Source organism: Budorcas taxicolor, chromosome 4 (genome assembly GCF_023091745.1).
Source record: "Budorcas taxicolor isolate Tak-1 chromosome 4, Takin1.1, whole genome shotgun sequence".
In the NCBI taxonomy this organism is placed as follows: Eukaryota; Metazoa; Chordata; class Mammalia; order Artiodactyla; family Bovidae; genus Budorcas; species Budorcas taxicolor.
Genome location: NC_068913.1, coordinates 68,348,337 through 68,365,750, shown reverse-complemented (window position 1 = coordinate 68,365,750; position 17,414 = coordinate 68,348,337). Strand labels below are relative to the sequence as shown.

The 17,414-nt window shown below is 44.3% G+C and overlaps 1 protein-coding gene across 2 annotated transcripts in view; it reads left to right on the top strand.

The window, feature by feature from the left end:
• Positions 1–2,479: 2,479 nt before the first annotated feature.
• The window catches only part of WIPF3 (WAS/WASL interacting protein family member 3), an 82,109-nt gene continuing 67,174 nt past the window's right edge, over positions 2,480–17,414 (top strand). The window contains exon 1 of one of the 2 annotated variants that reach the window (XM_052638528.1): positions 2,480–2,639. The gene's annotated coding sequence lies outside the window, so the exon portion shown is untranslated. Of the gene's footprint in view, positions 2,640–16,047; positions 16,180–17,414 lie in introns of those variants that run through there. The other variant, XM_052638529.1, reaches the window with a different exon arrangement.

Genomic DNA, 17,414 nt, shown 5'->3' with positions numbered 1-17,414 from the left:
TTCGGTGAGCCGGAAAAGAGATGTCTGTCCTTTTCCAGGCCATAGTATCAGTCAGAAATACATTTGGCCACAAGGAAAAGAAAACTTAGTCTCAGGGACTATTTTTCTCACATAATAAAATGCTCAGAGAAGGGCTGTTGCTGGATTTCATTTGAATGCCCAGCAGTATCATACACACTGACCCTATTTTTCACTCTGTCATCCTGGGACATCCTGATTATATTGGCTTTTTTGGCCTCATGTTCATTCTCTTGATTACAACATGCCCATGTTGTATTCTAGTTGCAGCATTACTAGCCATCTCATTTTGGCATCAGGAACATGGGGGACAGAAGGCCAGAGTCAGCAAAAGATTTCTCAACGACCCCCACTCAACACCTTCTTTCATTTGCCAGAACTCGGTCAATGACTTCCTTAGCTGCAAGAAAGACTGGAAAATCAGGAATGGGACTGTCCCAGTAGTCTTAGACCACAATCATAATCCTCAGTAATGTTAATTTCTGGAAGGGGAGAGTGGTTTGGCTACTGGGCAGGTGACTCACTGCAAAGACATTGCATTTTTTACAGATTTATGGTTTGGCATCCTTGCATTATCAGATGATGTTTAGCAATTCTTTTGCAATAACGTTATTTTAAAGTAAGCTGTGTGCTTTTTCAGATATAATGCTATTGCATACTTAATAAAGTATAGTATAGTATAAACATAATTTTTATATGTTGGAAACCAAAAGTTCACGTGATTCATTTTATTGCAATACTGGCTTTACTGCAGTGTTCATGAACTGAACTTGCAATATCTCTGAGGTATGCCTGTTTCATCCACCTGGCATAGCTAGTGCTCTCCTGTAGTTATGTACTGTAGTTATGACTGTAGTTATGGTGGAACCAGGGGGGAATGAATCTTTCCCTAATGTCCATTAAAACAAGACACCAATGGCACAGTCACTTTACATGGATGGGAAACATTGGGTACCTGAAGCTTTCAGCCCAAATGTTCCCACTTTCCAAATATTTTCCTCACTCACAATTTCCCCACCCTTTCCAATAATTTTCCGATAATTATTTAATCCAAGCCATACCTACCCTTTAAGATAACAGCCTTTGAATTTGACTAGCTACCACTTGGACCACTCAGCAGAAGACCTAGTAGGAATTCTGGGCTCATGGACATGTCTTCTTGCCCATTTATTATGGTTCTAAAGCAGGAAAGATAGGAATCACACAAGACAAACAGGTGGGAAGCAAGTACCTATTGGCTTCCACTTCCTACATCTTCTTCACCTAAATCAAACACAGGGAAGTTGTTCTTGACAACACAGGGAAGGCATGAGAAGTGAATTATTTATCCTTGCTCTAAATATAAGCCTACACATTTGTCAGCCTGTAAACACTAGTAATTAAGAAACTAGTTAGCGACTGCTTGGGGAACATACTTTGACAGCAGCTGCTACAGAATCTGAACCTGTAGACAAGCTGTCATCCCTGTGAGATCCTCCTCCCTCCCAGCATTAACTGCTGTCTCACCTTTGTTCCCATGCACCTGATCCAAGCGTTGACACAGCGCTGAGTACAGGTCTCGCCTCCACTCCAGACTAGTAGCTCCTTTCTGTCTCCTTCAGCAGCACATTCAAGGACCCGGCAGAGTGCCTGGTTCATAGATGTTCAGAGGCAGCGCAGTGAATGGTCCCTGAGTCTCTTAGTTCCTCCACTAGCAGAAAAGCACAGGACGTGGGAGACTTTAAGTGCCCACCAACCAATCAAGCACCCCGCCTCAGACACAAACTTTCTGTGTCTTCCCAGGGGCCTGAAGTCAAGTGTGACAAGGGTTTTACTTGTCATCCCAAGTTCTTTCGGCTCCTCAAACATTTCAGTTTGCAAACACAGTCGGCTCCACCTGGGTCAATCCACCTCCCCAGGTCACTCCAGCCGGCCACTTCATGCTCATCCTTCAACTCTCTTAGCCATCGGCATCTCGAGGAGACGTCCCCTAAGCCCCCAAGTCTGGATCAGGGACCCCTCTGAGACCACTTCCTCTCGGTTCTGCAGTATATCTCTGTCCATTAGTTGTTTCCCTTTCTAGACCGTGAACTCCGGGAACAAGATGATCTTGTTCTCTCTTTTGTCCCCACTGCTTATGACGCCGCCTGGACCACAGGAGAGGTTCAAAATATTTTGGAATAAACTGATAAAGGAGTGGAATGTCCGCAGTCTGGCGGTACTGGGCCGGGTGTCGCTCGTATCTGGGGAACTCCAGCCTTGGGGCCCACTCTCTCCCCAGCTTAGACTTGGAACTCCTACAGGGAGAGGCGCGCCGGGTGGCTGGGACCCGCCTCCCGGGTTCCAGAGCGACCCCGCCTGCCCGGGCCGCGTCCCTGCGCGCTGGGCGGCGGCGACTTCAGGGCAGGAGCCAGCGGAGCAGGTGGGGGCGGCGGCCCCGCCTCCGCGTCCCGGCAGCCCCAGAGCTGGCGGCCGGGAGGGAGCGACGCGCACCGAGCTCAACACCCGGTGCAGCGCGGCCGCAGCGACGCCGCCTGCAGCACGGGTGCTGCGGGGCCGAGCCCGGATCCTAGAGGCGGCGGCGGCGGCGGGAAGCCGGCCAGAGACGAGTCCTGTCCTGTCCTCCGCACGGCTGGCTGCAGGTAGCGGCTCCGCGCGCGTGCCCGGGGCGGCGCCGGAGGGAGAGGAGATAAGCTGTCGCGGCGGGCGCTCGGGCCGGTCCCGGCGCGGAGTGAACCCCCGGCGGGGCCGGGGGTGCTGCGCGCATGCTCGTGTCCGGGGCTCCCCGCCCGCGGCGCGGCGCTGCCCTGGAGCCCCTCGCTCGCTGCCCGCCGCCCGGTGACTCCCGGGCCGGGCTGTAACGGGACCGCGGAGGGAAGGAAGTCACCCCGGGGTTGCCTGGTTGTCTTCCCCCGACCCGACTCTCCAGGGAGCGGCCCCAGGCGCCAAGGCCGCCCCGGCCTGGTCGCCAAGCTCTCCTTCCTCGCTTCCCCGCTTCACCCCCGGAACAAAAGGCTGGGGTCTCGCTGGGGAAGGGGCTATGGCGGGATGAGCCGGGATGAGTAAAGAGTAACTAGGAAATTGCCGAACTGAAGGTGGCTTGGGGATATATTGATAGAAGCCCCGGATGAGGAAGCCAATCTCGGAGATGGGAAGTGACTCGCGCAAGGTCACTCAGCTCGTGGTGACTCCTTTAGTCTCCAGACTCCCTTCCCAGTGCTCATCTCCAAGCCCCTGAAGTCAGTAGTGTGTGCTGCAGCGATTTAGGTTTGTCCACACATGGGTTTTAAACTCTCCTTTGGAGGAACCAGGGAGAAGGTGGCAGAGTCTATTGCACCCTCCCTCAATACACACCGGAGGCGAGAAGGAGCGGGGATGGGGGAGCAGGGCAGGAGAAGAGGCTACTCCGGATCTCCGGGTGGGGGGTGGCGCACGGGGAGCCCAGCCCTGTCCCCGTGGGCAGCGGGCACAGGCTCTCAGGAACAGAGCCTTCTGAGCATGGCTTGCCAGCCGCGTGGGTGTGCCTGAGACGGGAGCGGGGGCCGCGTGGGGCCCCAGTGGGCTCTGCTCCCTGGAAAGAAGTTCTGTAGGGAGAGGCTGGGGGAGCCGTCCTGATGCTTTGGGATTCGCGGATAGCATCCGTATCCCCGAAGCTCGAAGCTCGGAGTGCTTTGTGATGGGCTCCATTTGGAAAGAAAGTTACTCTGTAGCGGGACGATGGGCTATCACTTGCCTCTTCGAGCTCGGGGGTCACTGGCTGCAAAATGAGGGCTTTGTTGACTGTATGACTGTATGACTTAGAAAGTTTGTGCCTCTCTCCTCCTTTCCAGAATCTTTTATCTCGTTAGAGGGAAGATTGGTCGTACATTTGATGTAGTCAGCAATAGTCATTATCGCAGGGACTCCAGCCTTCCCTGAAAAAAAAAAAACTTTTTTTTTTAACTTTAGCAAAGCTATCCATGGGGATGAAGCATAAATGAGGGGCGGCCTTTGGGCCTGATAATGGGGATGGAGGTTTCAGAGGTGCTGGAAATGCTCCCCACCTTGACCTAAGTAGTGATAACACAGGGGTACACATTTAGATATTTGTAAAATTATTTCTGTGAGATTTATGCACTTAACTTATGAAAAGTGAAAACCACTCAGTCGTGCTGTACTCTGCGACCCCATGGACTGCAGCCCGCCAAGCTCCTCTGTCCGTGGAATTCTCCAGGCAAGAATACTGGAGTGGGCTGCCATGCCTTTCTTCAGGGGATCTTCCCAAGCCAGGGATTGAACCTGGGTCTCCTACATTGCAAGCAGATTCTTTACCATCTGAGCCACCAGGGAAGCTCTTGACTTATGCACTTATGTTTTACCTCAATAAAAAATAAATAAGAATTTAATGCTAAAAATCCACTACTGTGGTAGCACACAGACTGGTGTAGTTTTCCAGCTAATGCATTTTAGAGATACATTTAAAAACCACAACTAAATCAGAAAAATTAATGAATAATAATAATAATAAAAGGGACAGGGAGCAAAGAAAGTTTAGCCATGATGGGAAATGAAATACAGACTGCAGAGTGCCTTACCAAATGCCTTTACATGAACGACCTCATATGACTCAGTTCTTTAAGGGCAATATTGTTATTGTGTCTTTTTTATGGAGCAGAAGATAAAAGGTCACAGAGGTTAAATACCTTACTCAGGGGAGTGGAGGGTCGAGAACCTGGGTACACAGATCTCGAATTCTATACATGCAACCACAGATAGGCAATTTTCAGCCACTTGAATCAGGGCAGAGCTATCAGGGTGACAGACACTTGAAGGCTGGCTTCCCACTGTGCCCTCTTTTGGTTCCTTTCCAGAAGTTGCTGTTGTTTTCATATAATTGTGAGTGTGAGATCATGTCACCAACTGAAGCTAGCCAGCAGCAGACGGGATGGAGGAAGTGTGTGTGTATCTAAGAACATACAGTTTTAGGAACAGGAGAAGCCAGCTGGGCTAGCCTGGCAACACTGTTTTCAGGATTTATTGTTCAGAAATCATAAAGTACAGGTTGTGATTTTGAAAGTCAGTTAAATACACATAAAGAATAAACAATACAACCTAGAAAAGATCTGAAAACCAAAACATAATTCACTCTAGAAAAAAACATGTAGGATTTTCACTAGGGAAGAACAGTCAACTTCCTTACAGTCTAGAATTTATAAATATATGTTTGTTAATGCTTAAGTTTTTTAAAAAAAAATACCCACAAAAGTAACTCAGCAGAAGGACGGAAATTTGTTTTCCAGCAAACGTGTTATAAACATACTTACACTTGGTATGGAAATATTTGAAACTTGAGGGTACAGGAACATTTTATCTAGAGAACGATCTTGAGAAACGTATCCTCAAATGTGTTCTTCTAGTGATTTTATACGTCTGCCTAAAATGCAGAACCCAGAGGAGCAGAATCGTGTTCGTCTTACAGCAAGTACCACATTGCAGTGTTGAATGTGTCTTGCTTTTGGAACTGGAAAGTTTTGGTTTGGAGAAGCTGGATTAAGTCGGGCAGCTAAAGAGGTATCTGGATGAATCTGCTTTGCCGAGTGCCATCCAGCGTGATTATGCATCACGAAGTTATCTTTAGGCGAGTTTTGCCATGGCACAGTTAGTGTTCCTGCCATCTGGCTGCGGGAATATTTAGAAGGGAATCGTAGTGTTTGACTGACTCTGCTGAGAGCATGACAAAACAGACTTTGAGAGGGAACTATTAAATATGAGTTAGGGTTGGTGAGAAAGTGATTAATTGCTTCTTATTTAGCCATGGCACAAAACCGAAGAGACAGACAATTCTCAGCTGATGCCGAGCAGGTGCAGCACATATGTTTTCTCACTGACTTCAGCCAAGAGTGCACTTGAAACTTCCCCTTTGCAATTCTAGTTGGGTCTTTCCTTAGACCTGCCCAAGCAGGAACCCGATCCATTTTGCAGCAGGGGAATCGTGTGGTGAACTGCCTTACTGAAGTGCCAAAGAGACAAGTGAATCAGAGCAAATGTGGCAAAAATGCTAGGGGAGCATTATGTGGGCCAGACACTGTGAAAGATTTTCAAGTGCATCTTGAAGGAATATTCATCCTGCGTGGGCGATGTACTTCAGCAAGACACTGAGTGTGAGATGGCAGCATGCAGAAAGGAAGTACCAGGCCTGTCTGTGGACTGTAAGCCTTTCGGTGCTGGGGAGTAGCTAGGAGGGGGCAGTAGAGAGCTTGTGAGAACTTGTGTCCAAGTGAGTGCAGGTGTGTGTCGGAGCAAGATGCCCAGGCTGCCATCCATTATGCCTTAAGAGCTAAAGGCTGCCTTGTACTGGAGGCTTTTGTGCCTGGCTAGGCTAAGAGCTTTCTACATATGAAATCAATCCAATGGCCCTGTAAGGGAGCTGATTCTTTCTAGTCCCATTATCAGGCTTCCCAGTGGTAAAGACTCCACCTGCTAATGCAGGAAATTAAGGAAACGTAGGAGACATCGGTTCAATCCCTGAGTCAGGACGATCCCCTGAAGGAGAAAATGGAAACCCACTCCAGTATTCTTGCCTGGAAAATCCCATGGACAGAGGAGCCTGGTGAGCTGCAATCTATGGGGTCACAAAGAGTTGGACCCAACTGAGCGACTGAGCTCTCTTGCACTCCCATTATCAGATGGATACAGGCGCCAAGAGCTAAACCGCTCTGGGAATGATCATGCCACGCCCTGCTCTGGTTCTATCAGCCAGCTCATAGTCCAGGATGCCCTTTACCTGTCTGACTCTCCTTTATTGCACCTGCACTCCTGGAGGGCAGGAACTATGTCTGCTTCATCTCTTCCCAGCACCTGCATCATTGGTGGCAGGTGATGAATAGTGAATGAGTGAGTGAATGAATGGATATATTCATATTTAAAGACCAAAAGCCAATTTGGATTAACTGCCCTTTTGACTTTTAACGTCTCATTCCTCTCTGTAAAGATGGATCATCAGGCATGAGTGTACAATTGACTTCTCCTTTAAAGCTGAAGGATGTTAAGCTCAGCCTGTAAGATCAGAATGCCTCCGCTTCTTTTAGAAATTAAATATTATTATTTCTTCTTTTGTAAAGTGTTTGTGATTCAGAATACCTGGGTTTGAATCTTGCACTCATCACTTGGTTATATGACATTGGACAAATTACTTCACCTTTCTGTGTCTGTTTTTTCATCTGTAAAGTGGACATAGTAATAATACTACTTATCTCCTATTTAGGGTAAATGACTCAAGTTAAGCCTAAGACAGCACTTGGTTCATAGCAACAGTCAATAAACTAGCTATTATTATTATCATCATCATTATCATCTGATATTTTTAAAAAATTTTCCCTAAAATGCTCTTTGTTCCATAAAGCATTCAGTTCAGTTCAGTCGCTCAGTCGTGTCCGACTCTTTGCGACCCCATGAATCGCAGCACGCCAGGCCTCCCTGTCCATCACCAACTCCCGGAGTTCATTCAGACTCACGTCATTGGAGTCAGTGATGCCATCCAGCCATCTCATTCTCGGTCGTCCCCTTCTCCTCCTACCCCCAATCCCTCCCAGCATCAAAGTCTTCTCCAATGAGTCAACTCTTCACATGAGGTGGCCACAGTACTGGAGTTTCAGCTTTAGCATCATTCCTTCCAAAGAAATCCCAGGGCTGATCTCCTTCAGAATGGACTGGCTGGATCTCCTTGCAGTCCAAGGGACTCTCAAGAGTCTTCTCCAACACCACACTTCAAAAGCATCAATTCTTCGGCGCTCAGCCTTCTTCACAGTCCAACTCTCACATCCATACATGACTACTGGCAAAACCATAGCCTTGACTAGATGGACCTTAGTCGGCAAAGTAATGTCTCTGCTTTTGAATATGCTATCTAGGTTGGTCATAACTTTTCTTCCAAGGAGTAAGCATCTTTTAATTTCATGGCTGCAATCACCATCTGCAGTGATTTTGGAGCCCCAAAATATAAAGCCTGACACTGTTTCCACTGTTTCCCCATCTATTTCCCATGGAGTGATGGGACCGGATGCCATGATCTTCGTTTTCTGAATGTTGAGCTTTAAGCCAACTTTTTCACTCTCCTCTTTCACTTTCATCAAGAGGCTTTTTAGTTGCTCTACACTTTCTGCCATAAGGGTGGTGTCATCTGCATATCTGAGGTTATTGATATTTCTCCCAGCAGTCTTGATTCCAGCTTGTGTTTCTTCCAGTCCAGTGTTTCTCATGATGTACTCTGCATATAAGTTAAAGAAGCAGGGTGACAATATACAGCCTTGACGTACTCCTTTTCCTATTTGGAACCAGTCTGTTGTTCCATGTCCAGTTCTAACTGTTGCTTCTTGGCCTGCATACAGATTTCTCAAGAGGCAGGTTAGGTGGTCTGGTATTCCCATCTCTTTCAGAGTTTTCCAGAGCTTATTGTGATCCACACAGTCAAAGGCTTTGGCATAGTCAATAAAGCAGAAATAGATGTTTTTCTGGAACTCTCTTGCTTTTTCCATGATCCAGCGGATGTTGGCAATTTGAACTCTGGTTCCCCTGTCTTTTCTAAAACCAGCTTGAACATCAAGGAGTTCACGGTTCATGTATTGCTGAAGCCTGGCTTGGAGAATTTTGAGCATTACTTTACTAGCATGTGAGATGAGTGCAACTGTGTGGTAGTTTGAGCATTCTTTGGCATTGCCTTTCTTTGGGATTGGGATGAAAACTGACCTTTTCCAGTCCTGTGGCCACTGCTGAGTTTTCCAAATTTCTTGGCATACTGAGTGCAGCACTTTCACAGCATCATCTTTCAGGATTTGAAATAGCTCAACTGGAATTCCATCACCTCCACTAGCTTTGTTTGTAGTGATGCTTTCTAAGGCCCACTTGACTTCACATTCCAAGATGTCTGGCTCTAGATGAGTGCTCACACCATCATGATTATCTGGGTCGTGAAGATCCTTTTTGTACAGTTCTGTGTATTCTTGCCATCTCTTCTTAATATCTTCTGCTTCTGTTAGGTCCAGACCATTTCTGTCCTTTATTGAGCCCATCTTTGCATGAAATATTCCCTTGGTATCTCTAATTTTCTTGAAGAGATCTCTAGTCTTCCCCATTCTGTTCTTTTCCTCTATTTCTTTGCACTGATCGCTGAAGAAGGCTTTCTTATCTCTTCTTGCTATTCTTTGGAACTCTGCATTCAGATGCTTATATCTTTCCTTTTCTCCTTGGCTTTTCTCCTCTCTTCTTTTCACAGCTATTTGTAAGGCTTCCCCAGACAGCCATTTTGCTTTCTTGCATTTCTTTTCCATGGGGATGGTCTTGATCCCTGTTTCCTGTACAGTGTCACAAACCTCATTCTATAGTTCATCAGGCACTCTATCTATCAGATCTAGGCCCTTAAATCTATTTCTCACTTCCAGTGTATATTCATAAGGGATTTGATTGAGGTCATACCTGAATGGTCTAGCAGTTTTCCCTGTTTTCTTCAATTTCAGTCTGAATTTGGTAATAAGGAGTTCATGATCTGAGTCACAGTCAGCTCCTGGTCTTGTTTTTGTTGACTGTATAGAGCTTCTCCATCTTTTACTGCAGAGAATATAATCAATCTGATTTCGGTGTTGACCATCTGGTGATGTCCATGTGTAGAGTCTTCTCTTGTGTTGTTAGAAGATGGTGTTTGCTATGACCAGTGCATTTTCTTGGCAAAACTCTATTAGTCTTTGCCCTGCTTCATTCCGTATTCCAAGGCCAAATTTGCCTGTTACGCCAGGTGTTTCTTGACTGCCTACTTTTGCATTCCAGTCCCCTATAATGAAAAGGACATCTTTTTTGGGTGTTAGTTCTAAAAGGTCTTGTAGGTCTTCATAGAACCATTCAACTTCAGCTTCTTCAGCATTACTGGTTGGGACATAGACTTGGATTACTGTGATGTTGAATGGTTTGCCTTGGAAATGAACAGAAATCATTCTGTCGTTTTTGAGATTGCATCCAAGTACTGCATTTCAGACTCTTCTGTTGACCATGATGGCTACTCCATTTCTTCTGAGGGATTCTTGCCCGCAGTAGTAGATATAATGGTCATCTGAGTTAAATTCACCCATTCCAGTCCATTTTAGTTCACTGATTCCTAGAATGTTGATGTTCACTCTTTCCATCTCCTGTTTGACCACTTCCAACTTGCCTTGATTCACGGACCTGACATTCCACGTTCCTATGCAATATTGCTCTTAACAGCATCGGACCTTGCTTCTATCACCAGTCACATCCACAGCTGGGTATTGTTTTTGCTTTGGCTCCAACCCTTCATTCTTTCTGGAGTTATTTCTCCATCATCATTATCATCTGATATTTTAAAAAAATTTTGCCCGAAATGCTCTTTGTTCCATAAAGCATTAGAGGAGTTAACAACAAAAGATTAATAGATAATGAAACAGCGGTAAAGAGAACACACAGATTAAAAAGCAACATAAAATTAGAAGGGGGCTTCCCTGGTGGCTCAGTGGTAAAGAATCCACCCAAGAATGCAGGAAACATGGGTTCGATCCCTGATGCAGGAAGATTCCACATGCCGTGGAGCAACTAATTCCATGTGCCCCAACTACTGAGCCTGTGCTCTGGAGCCCAGGAGCCGCAACTACTGAGCCCACGTGCCCTAGAGCTCACGGAGAAGCCACTGCAATGAGAAGTCCTTGCAACTAGAGAAAAGCCCACACAACAAGGAAGACCCAGCAGAGCCGAGACTCAATAAGTAAACTTATTTTGAAAAAGATAAAATTAGAGATAGTTTAGTGAACAACATTATGTTATAAGGTGCAGGTAATTTCTGGAGATGAGTTTAATGTTTGGTGTAGTTTCTGGAGATGAAATTAAAAATTTGTCAGAGCTTCCCAGTAGCCAAAACAAAGAGGGAAACACAAATAGTTACCTGATCCACAGTGACCATGAGATAAAAAGAGATCAGTTACACAGCTTTTCCTGGTCCTGGAACTTGGGATGGCTTTCTCCTGGCGAGTCCTCAAAGCAGTCTCTGTTGCCATAGAGACCTAAGTCTTCAACATGGTTCCTGCCATGAAGACAATGGAAATTTTGTGGTGGAAGGTAATAATAAGTGTTTCCTAGAATGTTACTGACTGCAGTTCTGGAGACATACTCCCAGAGCACAAACCTATAGAAGCTCTTCTGTGAAGGGCCAGAGTACAGTGGTTGGAGGATATACTGTTTCCTTAGGTGTGCTTACTGAGTTCCTGGGAGAGTAGAAAGATTCTTTCTTCCAAACATTATAGTTATTGTGAGAATCAGGTGAGCAGTCCTATCTTTAAGGACATTGGTTCTGATAGAAGCTATATAAATGAGCCAGATCAGTTTACTTTATCCAGAAAAAGTCCAAAGGTGTCATCATACATGTATACTCATTAATAGATGTGTTCATGAATTTTCTTAATACTGGCAATCCCATAATCTCCCTTTAGCTACTGTTGAAAAATAAATATCCAGTGCTCTGTACTATTTTTTAGGCCCCTTAAGACACTTAGTACCTCTTGGTAGTAAGAATAAATGATATTTGATTTTAAAACTTCTTTTTTAGTACTTGAAATAATGGACATGTCTTTTTAGCCTCGTGTTTTATATATATGTAATGTATATATTAGCCCAAATATAATTTTATCAGTTAGGATTACATTCAGGTGCCAAAACAAACAAAACAAAAAGCAATGCACACATGAGAATCTGGCTTAAACAGATACAAGTGTGTCTTGTAGAAATAGACTCCCAAGAATTGCAGTCCAGGGCTGATCAGTTCAGTTCAGTTTCTCAGTCGTATCCGACTGTTTGCGACCCCGTGGACTGCAGCATGCCAGGCCTGCCTGTCCATCACCAACTCCCAGAGTTTACTCAGACTCATATCCATTGATCCAGTGATGCCATCCAACCATCTCATCCTCTGTCGTCCCCTTCTCCTCCCGCCTTCAATCTTTCCCAGCATCAGGGTCTTTTCCAGTGAGTCAGTTCTTCGCATCAGGTGGTCAAAGTGTTGGAATTTCAGCTTCTGCATCAGTCCTTCCAATGAATATTCAGGACTGATTTTCTTTAGGATGGACTGGTTGGCTCTCCCTGCTGTCCAAGGGACTCTCAAGAGTCTTCTCCAACACCACAGTTCAAAAGCTTCAGTTCTTCGGCAGTCAGCTTTCTTTATTGTCCAACTCTCACATCCATACGTGACTGCTGGGAAAACCGTAGCTTTGACTAGATGGACCTTGGTTTGCAAAGTAATGTCTCTGCTTTTTAATGTGCTGTCTAGGTTGGTCATAACTTTCCTTCCAAGAAGCAAGCATCTTTTAATTTCATGGCTGCAGTCTTGGCTGAAGATGGAGCTCAAACAGTGCTATCAGAGAAGCAGCCTGTTTCCATCTTCCTGCTTCACTGTCCTCACCATATAGGACATCATCTGAAATCTAGTTGCTTCATGGTGACAATACGGCTGCCGTATCTCTAGGCCTACATCTTTAGGCAAGAAGAAAGTGTGTGTTAGTCGCTCAGTCGTGTCCAACTCTTTGCGGCCCATGGACTCTAGCCCGCCAGATTCCTCTGTCCGTGGAACTCTCCAGTCATGAATACTATAGTTAGTGGGTGGCCATTTCCTTCTCCAGGGGAACTTCCCGACCCAGGGATTGAACCTGGGTCTCTTGTATTACAACCGTCTGAGCCACCAGGGAAGCCTCAGGCAAGAAGAAAGGAAAGGTATAAATACCGAAAGAGTGAGGGCCCTTCTATTAGGGAGGCTTTGCTTTTTTATATAGAAAGTGATGGCCTCCCCAGCTACTTCTGGCTACATCTCATTGGCCAGAATGGTGTCACAGTGCTGCTCTAAAATGTAAAATCTAAAATCAAATGGTTTCAGCTAGGTAAACTGCAGCTGCTACTCCCACTCCCCTCCAGCTAGGGCAGTTGCTCTAAGGAGGAAGAGGAAATGGTTATTGAGTAGGCAACTAGAACTATCAACCACTTGACGTAACTTCCATTATTAGCCTGTCTAATTATGTCCTTGACTTAATAGAAACTACAAAAGGTGACTCAGTAATTTAAAATGTTACACGTTTTTAGTTTTTCATGCAATTAACATTAGAGAATGAAACACACCCAGCTGCCTTATGTAGATTCCTAAATCTCTGTTACCAGCCTTGCTTCTTTTCTAAATTTCAGATCCAAATTTCCATTTGCCAAAAGGACCTCATATGCTTCAAATTAAACTCGCTTCCCACCTGTGCACCACCCCCAACACCCACACATTTGTTCCTGCCTTCCTTAATTAATACCGGATTGTCTCGGCAAGGAGCTGTGGGGTTATCCTAGGCTCTTCCTTCTCCCCCCACCCATCCCAGACATCCAAATTTTTATCCTCCTAGGCTCTATCCCACTGCAGTTACTCTAATTCAAATAAATATCCATCCTTGCCTTGTGTGCATCCCCAGATTGATCTACCTACTTGATACTTCTTCTCCTTATAATTCATTTTCCACAATGCCCCCTAGGGTGCTGTGTGTAAAACACGCTGCATCTTACATGTCTCCTTTTTTAAAAAGTTAAAAGAAAATAAACTTCAGACTCCTGAACAACCTAGCTCTGTGAGCACCATGCTCTTTGGGACTGTTTGCTACACACCCCGTACATGCTTATGTGGCAAAGCTTTGCTCATCCCCTCCCCACTCCCTTTAGTCACCAAAGACCTGTCTCAGAGGTTTCTTGTGCTTTTCATGGTCCATAAGCCATGGAAGCAATTAATTATCTTTTCATTTATATTTCCAGAACACTTTCTGTTTCTATTAATATGTTTTTGCCCTGGATTCTGTTTTGCCTGATATTAATCATGCTGCACGACTTTAAAAAGCAGCCTTATTACAATGTAATTCATATACCATAAAATTCAGTCTTTTAAAGTATTCAGTTCAGTGGTTGTTAAAATATTCACACAGTCACACAACTAGCACCATCATCTTCATTCCAGAACATTTTTATCATCCCCAAAAGAAACCCATTAGATGCCGCTTCCCATACCCCTCTCCTCAGCCCTGACAACTGCTAATCTATTTTTTATTTTTTTTTATTTACCCATTCTGAAATTTCATATGAATGGAATCATACAGTATATGACTGACTTCTTAGCATGATGTCTTTTGCATTTATCCATGCTATAGCTTGTATCGGTACTTCATTCCTTTCTGTTGCTGAATAATAGCACAGCCATACTACATTTTGTTTATCCACTCATAAGCTGATCGATGGTTGGGCTGTTTCTACACTTTGGCTATATTAAGCAATGCTATTATAAACTTTCATGTATAAGTTTTTGTGTAGGCAAATGTTTTCATTTCTCTTGGAGATACGTTGGAGTGCAGTTGCTAATCTTATGATAATTCTGTTTAATGTTGTGAGGAACTTACAAACACTTCCAAAGTGGCTGCTCCATTTTACATTTTCAGCAGCAAAGTATGAGGGTTCTGTACCAGTTTTTAGTGTCTACTTGAGTATTGTTTTCATTGTTTTATTTTGAAAGTTTTAAAATCACTTTGTTTTAGCTGTGTTCCTTGTAAAGGAGATACAGTTAATTTTAAAATCAATTTGAATATCTTTGTCCTTTAGTAGGAGAAGCTAATAATCTGTTTATAATTATTATGATTACTGATATATTGGAATTTATTTTGTGCCTTTTATATACCCTTGGACTGCAAGGAGATCCAACCAGTCCATTCTAAAGGAGATCAGTCCTGGGTGTTCTTTGGAAGGAATGATGCTAAAGCTGAAACTCCAGTACTTTGGCCACCTCATGTGAAGAGTTGACTCATTGGAAAAGACTCTGATGCTGGGAGGGATTGGGGGCAGGAGGAGAAGGGGACGACAGAGGATGAGATGGCTGGATGGCATCACCGACTCGATGGACGCGAGTCTGAGTGAACTCCGGGAGTTGGTGGTGGACAGGGAGGCCTGGTGTGCTGCGATTCATGGGGTCGCAAAGAGTCGGACACGACTGAGCGACTGATCTGATCTGATCTGATCTACCATATGCTTTATTGTTACCTCTTTTTTCCCCCTTTTTTCTGCCTTTCTAGCGAAGTGCCTGGCACATAGTAGCTTTCAATACGTAAGTATTACAGGGCTTCCCAAGTGGCTCAGTGGTAAAGAATCTGCCTGCCAATGCAGGAGACCTGATTCGATCCCTGGGTTGGGAAGATCCCCTGGAGAAGGAAATGGCACCCCACTCCAGTGCTCTTGCCTGGGAAATCCCGTGGAGGGAGGAGCCTGGTGGGCTGCAGTCCGCGGGGTCGTAAAAGAGTTGCACGTGACTTAGCAACTAAACAGCAGCTGCAAGTATTATGAGCTATCATTCCTAGATAGGAGCCATGTATCTATAGATTTATTTTTTCATCAACTAGTCATTAATTACCTGATATTCATGTTTCTGGTTTCACTCAGTGGCTATCATAGTGCCTAACATATGGAAGAAGCTCAGTAAGTGCTTTCTGCTTTGACTGTGCAAAGGGTGAGGTGCTTGTCAGAAGCCGGGTGAAGTAGTGGAGAGTGCACACGCTTCGGGGCAGTTCACTTGGTTGAATGTGGCTATGTCAAGTTCCAACTATTTGATCTTGGGCTATGGCTTTACATCTTTGAGCCTTTGTCTCCTTATCTGTGCAATGGGGATTAGTATCTGTCATACAGAGTTACTTGGGGGGGATGAAAGATAATTATGTAAACAACAATCAGAATCTGCTTATACACAGGAATAACACAGGAAATCTGCTTTGTACATGTGAGCTATTTTTTTTAAATGAATTGTTTAACAAAGAGCTCTCCCAGCCAGGTACATCAGTGTGAAATCATCAACCACATCTGCCCAGTCAATAAACAGAGTGAAAAAAAAACTCTGGCCCCTTTGCTATGTGTCTGACATAAATAATTATGACCCTAGTAGAAGAGGAGACATTTTTTCTTCTCATATGGTAGAACCGAGGAAACAGACCAGAGATGTAGTTGTATTTCCTTTTAATGATGCAGAAATAGATTTTAAGTCTGCTGTATTCCTTAGAGCTGTTTTTTGTTCTAATATTCTTCTCAACTTTTGAATGAAATATTTTTGTTCATCATGTTGCTCCCCAGTATTTCAGAGGAAGAATAAAGAAGCTTCACAAACAGGTGAGATAACTGCCTAAAACAGGACAAGCAAGTGAACATTTTTTCCTGCATTTTAACAGATGGTGCATGACTTTTTTTCTGGTTTTCACCCAAATTTGTATGCCCTAAGGTTTTAGAAATTCACCTGCAGACTCGTATAAGGAAGAAGGCTAAATCAAATCTGGGTTTATGCCTGATGTTGTGCATTCCTGGTGGTCATGGATGGTCAGTGAGTTTTAAGTAATGGTGGTTGACCTGTAGTCATTTTGATGTTGTCTGTGTAAGTTATGAATGCTGAAGAATGATGGGTCTGGATACCTATCTGTAAGGTCTAGGAGTGCATTATTTGGGGAAAGGAGAAAGAAAGCCACCTACTGTCTTTGCAGACCTGTGCCCCCCTCCCAATTATGGTGCTCTCTTGTTTATTCCCATTTAATGAATGACTAGTTACACGAATGACTAGTTACAAATGGAATCAACTCAAAAACGATTCATCCCTAATGGGCAATCATGTTTTAGAACTGTTCCTCATTGTATAATAACCATGTATTAACAGAAGAATTAAACCTTAGGGTTTATGGATTAGATTGAGGAAAATTATTTTACTCTATTCTTAATTGTCTTCTGAGCCCACTCGGTCAGTGACTTTGACATTAGTGACTGGCTGTAGGAGTGGGTACAGCTTTCCTGGAGGTCTGCATGCAGGACCTGGCCAGCAAAGCCCACGGCTCGCAGTACTGTTCTTTGCGGATTCAGCTCACTTAGACCAAATGGTCAAGACAAATTTATGTTTTTCTTTATTTGTTTATTCATTTGTATTTACCTTTTAGATGTAGAGGGGTCTCCTAAGATAATGCAAAACATTAAAAAAAATACTTCTCCACAATTGTCCCAAGTAAAGGAAGCAATCCAAAACTTTCTTTTTTAAATTAGTTTTTGCAGTGGGTAGTAATGCCCAAAATGTGTGCATATATGTGCTCAGTCGTGTCTGACTCTTTTGCAATCTGATGTCCATGGAATTTTCCAGACAGGTTTATCAGAGTGAGTTGCCATGCCCTCCTCCAGGGATCTTTCTGACCCAGGAATCAAACCTGTGTCTCCTATGTCTCCTGGATTGGCAGGTGGATTCTTTACCGTTGAGCCACCTGGGAAGCAATGCCCAAGATACATACTTCAAAAAGTATAAAAATGTAAAAACAATATACAGTATAAATTGAGTCTTTCTCATGGCTAGTCTTATAAAATTCCTTCAGTTA